Genomic DNA, 8,145 nt, shown 5'->3' with positions numbered 1-8,145 from the left:
ACAATCCTGTACAAGCCCCCAAATTGTCAAAGCTAAAATACCAACCTTGCAGGATTAACAATTCTACTGGGCTCTGCCCTATCCAATGGCAGTTCTGTTATTTATTGTCCCTAATCCTACAGATCTGATAAATGCCGCTCTGCCTTACCACTGAGCTAGTATACAACTAGGGACCGTTCCTCAAACTCAACAGTAAGGGTCTTACAGTAGAGTGGCTATCCCCTAAGTCGAGTACCTATAGTACCTCACCCTGCAACCCAGCGCCTTCTCAGATCGTCCAGGCCAGCGTGGACCTTAGGACACTATGAGTGGACTCTCTCCTGGGTAGGTTTAGCCAGAATCACCTCTCATACGACTCCTAACAATGCACTCAGTACATAAAGTTGGGTCTCAGTTTCTTCATACCAGAATCCAGGTTCCGATAGACTAATTAACCAGTCGTGGGAATCAGGAATATCTTGGGAATATTTTGGGATATAGGAAAGTCTAAAATATACTCTATGCAGTATGCAATGCAAGAACTACAATTAGGTTCGCTAAAAGATTATCCTGAATATTTGCACACAAAAAAATGGCAAGGTTAGCATTTAATTACGTCCTTGCTTTAAAAACTAAATGTATTGGTTACCACATACCAAGCTTTGAATCACCTTACTGTAACAACCTATTTCTCCTCTCCCTCAGATCCGTCTAATCCGATCGTCAGGATGTCAGGGATGGACCTCCCGTTGGACGAGCTCAACGCAATCGGAATCTCCCCTGACAATGGAACCCTCCTGAAGTTCTCCCCCACCTCCGTTTCCATGGTGTTCCTGCTGACGCTGCTCGTCATCACCCTCCTCAGGCTGGAGAACATCATTACATACTTCTCCTCTGTAGCTGACTGCAGCAGTGAGGGGGGCAGATCATTCACCTGCCAGGGTGGCAGGTAGCCTAGAAGTTAGAGTGTTGGACTAGTAACCGAAAGGTTGCAAGATCAAATCCCCGGGCTGACAAGGTACAAATCTGTCGTTCTGCCCCTGAACAAGGCAGTAAACCCACTTTTCCTAGGCCGTCATTGAAAATAAGAATTTGTTCTTAACTGACTTGCCTAGTTAAATAAAGGAAAAATGAACATGGTGATCTGTAGTGTATCTTCATAGAGGTCCACCATGTCCTCACACTAGAGAGAGAACTCTGTTTTGATCCTGATTCTTTCATGGAATAAAACAGTGGAATATTAAAGCCATCAGGCAAGTTGGCCGGGGTCTAATCATAGCATCACTTTCATTCTGGTTTGTATCTGTCTTTTTTATTTATTATTTGAAATAGGAAACAACCTCTGTTGTTGCCAATTCAACCTGACTAACATTGTGTACCTGTGAAGTGTTGTCTCAGATTCAATCCTGGAGGAGATTTTCTAAGTTGTTTATTTCTCTGGCTATGTCCAGAATGGCATGGTATCCCCTATATAATTGGCTCAATGTCCAGTATGGCACGGTATCCCCTATATAATTGGCTCTATGTCCAGTATGGCACAGTATCCCCTATATAATTGGCTCAATGTCCAGTATGGCACGGTATCCCCTATATAATTGGCCCAATGTCCAGAATGGCACGGTATCCCCTATATAATCCAGTCCAGTATTTTTTTTATTTTTTTTATTTCACCTTTATTTAACCAGGTAGGCAAATTGAGAACACGTTCTCATTTACAATTGCGACCTGGCCAAGATAAAGCGAAGCAGTTCGACACATACAACAACACATGGTTACACATGGAGTAAAACAAACATACAGTCAATAATACAGTGAAAAATAAGTCTATATACAATGTGAGCAAGTGAGGTAAGGGAGGTGAAAGGCAAACAAAATATATATATAATTAAATAAAAATATAAAAAAGGCCATGGTGGCGAAGTAAATACAATATAGCAAGTAAAATAAAAAAAATATATAAAAAAAAAAAATATATATATAAACGACCTGTTTGCGGGTATTACTTCGATAGAAACACTGACATCGGGTATATGAAACCTGTCTCACTCAAAGTAATGAGTATTGCCCTACTATGTTATGTTTAAGTCAGGCTGTCCTGTAATTTTAGATCCTCTTTACCTCAATCCTATAGAACTCCTCTTTGATGTCCAGGTCTTCTGTGGCCAGGAAGGAGATGAAGACACTGCTATGCTTTTGATAGCCAGAACACACACTCCTTATTGTGGGCAATTTCACAAATCTGTGTGTCTCTTGTTCAGGGAGTTACTGTTTGCATCCGCCTCTTCTGAGGGAATCAATCCATAGGGTTCACCACGGTGAGTACAGGTGATAAGGCTCCACTAGAGTGAAAAAGCGCAAGGCCAAACAAACCATTTGTATACACATCCATCATGGCATGGCCTCCGGGGAGATGCGGTGCTTTAATGGCGTCGTGGGACGCTCAGTAGTCTGCATAGATACCTGATCTGCTTATCTCGTTGCAGGATAATTACCTGTATACTTTGCTTCATATAGATGGATCAATAGGAGATAAGGCCAGTGGTCCCAACGGGTCGCCTGAAGACTCCTTGGGTCTCTGCCTTGAGGCTTCTCGTCTCAGCCACAAGTGCTTCTTCATCCACAATAACTCGGCAGAGATGGGCATCCATTGTACAGAGAAAGAACACAGCTCAATTTTGGGCCTTCCATTATATGGCTATGTGGCACAGCTGGTGCTGAAAGGGATCCAGTTGGAGCGTGGTTGCACGAAGAGGGTCATGCTTCTTCAACGAAACGTTGATAGTTAGTTGTGTATGTTGCTTATGGGAATTAGAATAAATAAAACGGGTAGAAGGATGCCACCGTCATTCTGTTGCTCAGCATAGTAGCGTCATATGTCTGTGCATCACTCCTATTGAGGTGACGATTGAATATACTAAATGCTCCTCTATCTATTTGAGCTGTGGTATCTTCTTGGGAGCTGGGGGGAGGAAAGAAAAATAGAGGGTAGTATTACATCCATTTGTCACGCATTACAGTTGCATACAGGGGTGTACATTGATTTAGCGCGCATAATCTTACACCTCCTCTCAAGTTTTTTATTCAGGGGGTCGCAATGTTCCTAATTGGGTTTCTCTTCTTTATTCGGACCAGGTTCCCCAGTTGCAAGATTTTTCCATCTTTTTCTCCAATTCTATTTGTTACTGAATGTCTATGTTGCAGTTTATTTGGCGCGGAGGTGGTTGCCCATACAATGGTCTAAGCATTTAGCGTTTGTGAAGCTCTGTGAACAAATACTTTAGCGCAGTTTGTGGAGATTTGGGCAGGATGTGGTGTCCTTTTTAATTAATACGCACTAGTTGCCAGGACTGGTATTTCCACTGTATAGCAATCCTAATGGAGTCCTGCTAAAAGAAATTAGACTTTTATTTGATTTTGATGAGGACTCCTCACTTGTAGAGTCAATAGTACTTTCACAGTCCTTATTATTTCATGATACCCCTCTCAATGCCTTCTGGATCCAGAGAGATGGTTCCACCGTCATCATCGTCTCCATGATGTGCTGTTGCTGCTGGCACTGGGGCCTTCCCCCTATCACATTTATCGTGATTCCATAATTGTTAAGCTAGTAATCCAAGAATGCCAGGCCTACAGTATGCCTTTGATGGAGTCTCATGGATAGCATCGTTGGTGCTTGTGTGGTGGCTCTAAAGGAACACAGTGCTGCCAGACCACGCAAGGCAAATAGGTAAAACCAAACGTCAGACAGTCCCAAATTGATTCATATGGAATGTGGTTGTTATCGCCATGTAGAGATTGGAAGACTCCTTGAATGAAGCGGGTGGCATCTTGGGAGGACCTATCTACGTCTCTTTCCCCAGGGATCCCCTCTAAGAGGGCTGCCTTTTTTAGCTCCAAGGCATGTCCTCTGCTGGGGTAGGTCAGCTTGTGACCACCACCGTGCATTGTTGTGGGTATTCTTTTTCACTCTAAAACGTACAGACAAATGTTGAGCAGGCACCTTCTGGTTACAATTATGCTTTGTTTGCTTTGTTAATATTAGTCAGGGAACATACATTACTGCAGAATGTTCTTGTATTGATTTTGCCTGCTTGCATGTCCGTTTTGGCCGTTCATGTTTAATCTACACACACACACACACAACACACACACATTTAATGGGTCCACTGCAAAAAATTACTTGGTATTTTTTGTCTTGTTTTTCAGTAAAAATATCAAAAATGTATCATAGCTTTATACAGTGTTGATGGAGTACTTTACAACAATTTCCTCATATCTGCAGTGATTTCAATTAAAAATTTACGTTTATAATTAACAGTACAACTGCATTTTTGGAGATTGGAATTATATTTGAATTGTAAATTGTGGAATGTTTCAGCGGAGCGGTGAGTGTGTAATTGTGCACTACTATACGCATTCAGGGCGGTCTGCAATCTTTGCCAGCTTTTTTCTCATTTGCTTTATCACTGTGGCGGTGTGCCTTTCTTCTTTATTATATATTTTACTCTCGTTGCTCATGAGGATTTGTGCATCGACGGGGAAAAGTACCGGCTCTAGTTGCATGGTAATCAGTTAATTGTGATCTGTGGCGGGTTATTTGGTGAGCCGTGAGGCGCACTATCAGGATGGTTTCACCTGGCTTAATGAATTCGTGTCTGCTCATCCTGGCTTGGTCTTTGTGCAACCATTAAGCCTGGACGCCACATGTTTTGGCTTCATTGAGCTCAGCTGAGTCATTTATCCGGCTGGTCTTAATTCTAATTTTGTGGCAACAGGCCCCTGCTCATAGATTACTGCCCTGTAACATAAGCCCATTATAATTTAGCCAAACAACTACCTCTTTACTACTGTATTAATTTATTTATTTTGCTCCTTTGCACCCCATTATTCTATTTTACTTTGCACTTTCTTCAGCTGCAAACCAACTATTCAGTGTTGTTTATTGTTTTTTATTATTATTTTATTATTCATTTTTTTATATATATAATATNAAGGCATGCTCCAGCGGCAGAGTCGATTTCCGCGCTTATAAACCCAGGGTCGTTACACTACTCCCTCCTTTCAAAGAGCGCGTCTCGCGCTAGCTTGCGACTTTACGTCTTACAGGAACGCGCTCACCGGCCAAGCACACGCCACTGTCGTGGATGCAGGTCCGATCACTTCTGACACCAGTGTAATGAAACAGGCAGGGAGCAGGTCTCGAACCCTCGACCTCCCTAGCCCGAGGTCCGGCGCGCTATCGACTGTGCCGCAAAAGCATGCTCCAGCGGCAGAGTCGATTTCCGCGCTTATAAACCCAGGGTCGTTACAGTATTGTTGTGTATTGTTAGATATTACTGTACTGTTAGAGCTAAGAACACAAGCATTTCGCTACACCCGCAATAGCACCTGCTAATACTGTATGTGTCTGCGACCAATAACATTTGATTTGACCTGAATAGATATTTGAATCTGACTAAAGGAGTACAGTTTTAATTGTTTTGTTTACTTTTGAATATTATAAGTATTTATTTTTTCGCCCTTCCCTTATGACAATTATTTTGTGTTAAAGTGTGTTTTCATCCCATTCAGTAGTGGGCGGCATGCACCTTTAATGTTGTTTGCAGATTGCCATAAACACCATTGAAGAAGAAAATGATATACGATACTTCTGCGCTTAAAGCCAGTAGGACTCCAATCAGAGTTACTTTCGAGTAGATGGGAAAGTCCATTGGACTCGTATTAGCCCATTATGTGCGTTGCCCATGTGTCGTCAAAGGGCCTCGCAGTGCATTCTGGGTAATTCTGSGACAAGGTGCGCACTCTTTCAATGAGCATTAGCATGGATTTAGTCAATAAGAAGTACAACATTACAAATAGTTTCCGAGATGTGAGATAATTCACTTGTTCTCTGTAATATAGTCCCGTGTGGCTCAGTTGGTAGAGCATGGCGCTTGCAACGCCAGGGTTGTGGGTTCATTCCCCACGGGGGGACCAGGATGAATATGTATGAACTTTCCAATTTGTAAGTCGCTCTGGATAAGAGCGTCTGCTAAATGACTTAAATGTAAATGTAAAATGTATAGCTTTGGAATCGTGACATTACGTACTTTCGAAGAAAATAGGCAGGTTTCTCGACTCATACCCTGACTTTGAGAAGGGACTGCGGGACGATTAGCTTAGCAACCGCATGACGCAGCATGACAACAGAACGCGATTTTTCGGCAGTCTGCTGGGTGAGGCGTTATACGTCCCTGCACGATGGGATTCTTATTCTTCTAATATCTCTGCGCTAACTAAACGTTTCGATCTTTGAAGAATGGGAGCAATGGAAACCACACATTTTTACCTACCAGTTGAGCATCTCTCATAGTCTAATATAATGGACATTAATAAAAACAACGAAAATAGGTATATTTATTCGGACAACGTCGAGGAAGTTTATAACGTGCCAATTGAAGTTATCATACGACCAATCCCTYCTGTACTAGACGAGAGCAAAGTTCAGAGCCTTATGGGTACAATACCGGTAAAAATGTGGCCTAGTTCTGCCTAGATCAAACAATAAGAGAGTTGATTGTTAAGTGGTGGTGGTATAAATACAGACGGCAGCAAGAAAATAGTGAAGATTATCTTCTTAATTAATTGAGAAACTAGGCTACTGTATTAGACTGATAAACCTCTAGTTTGAATGACACATTTTTGCCATGTTTATTGAATGTATCAAACGTGTATTTCCTTGTTCTGTGTGATAAATGACCTCTGAAATAGAATAGAAAAACTTACCAAATACAGTATTTTTCCTCATAGGAATCTAGACATCAGCACTGTTCCTCCCATTGATATACTCTGGATCAAGGGAAGGGAAGGAGGAAATTACTACTACTTTGGAGGCTGTCACCGTTTTGAGGCAAACAAATGGTTGAAAATGAAAACCATTCCAGCAAAGATCTTCAAATCAAATGTTGCAGACCTGCACACTTACTTGGGTGCCTCAACCCCAGACCTACAGTGAAATGTGATTAATTGAGGACTATAGAGCCATGTTATACTCCATGTGAATCAGTGTTTTCAACTGTAAATGTGCAGTGCAAGTACTGACAAGCAGGTAGAGATGTAACTCTGTTTTATATTATGTTATATCATGTATTTCCCCTCCTGTATCACATTTGATGCTGAAAGGTGGAGCATTGTGTAATATTTCCAAATGCAAATAACCCCAATTGCATATCACAAATAGAAATAAAGAAGTAAGATTCCTTAAAGCTGCAATATGTAACTTTTTTGTGCAACCTGACAAAATGCATATAGAAATGTGTGTTAAAGGTCTGTCATTTTCATTGAAAGCAAGTCTAAGAAGCAGTAGATGTGCGTTATTTCTATGCTTCCTGTTCTTAAGTTTTATTTTTGCTTTTACTTTCGGTTTTGTACACCAGCTTCAAAAAGCTTAAAATGCAATATTTTTGGTTATGGAAAATATATTTCACAGCGATTTAGGTGGTACAATGATTCTCTACGCTACACTTGCTTGTTTTGTCACATAAACGGAATATTTTAATTTTAGCAACCAGGAAATGGCGGAGCGATTTCTGCATAGTGCATCTTAGATGTATACATTTTTTATTAACATAATTGGAAGCGCTAATAGTTATTTTAAGTTAAATGATTATGCTACAACGAAAGACAGTGTAAAAGTCAAAAGTAATTTATTGACGTCAGATTTGCACACAAACTTGAGTTAACCACACGGATCTAAAGTCAGAATACGGCAATACGTCAAAGATCTTTAGAACTAACCCAAGTTAGACCAGAGCCGGATCATTGATGAAACACAGTCTGGCTTTATGAGGAACAGACATATGTCTAACAATGTCAGACTAGTATTAGACATACTTGACTACTCAGACCTAATAACTGAGGATAGATTCATATTATTTTTAGATTTTTATAAAGCATTTGACACAGTAGAGCATCAGTTCCTCTTCCACTCCCTTGAGAGACTTGGCTTTGGGGATTTTTTCTGTAAGGCTRTTAAGACTCCCTATTAAATTGAAATATGGCATCTCACCTAGATTTGAGTTAAAGAGAGGAATTAGGCAAGGTTGTCCTATCTTTCCGTACCTGTTTTTATTAATCACCCAACTTCTTACAMATTTTTTAAATAATAGTCCTGTACAAGGTATTTCC

Source organism: Salvelinus sp. IW2-2015, unplaced genomic scaffold (genome assembly GCF_002910315.2).
Source record: "Salvelinus sp. IW2-2015 unplaced genomic scaffold, ASM291031v2 Un_scaffold1716, whole genome shotgun sequence".
Lineage (NCBI taxonomy): Eukaryota > Metazoa > Chordata > Actinopteri > Salmoniformes > Salmonidae > Salvelinus > Salvelinus sp. IW2-2015.
This window is presented reverse-complemented; position numbering follows the sequence as displayed.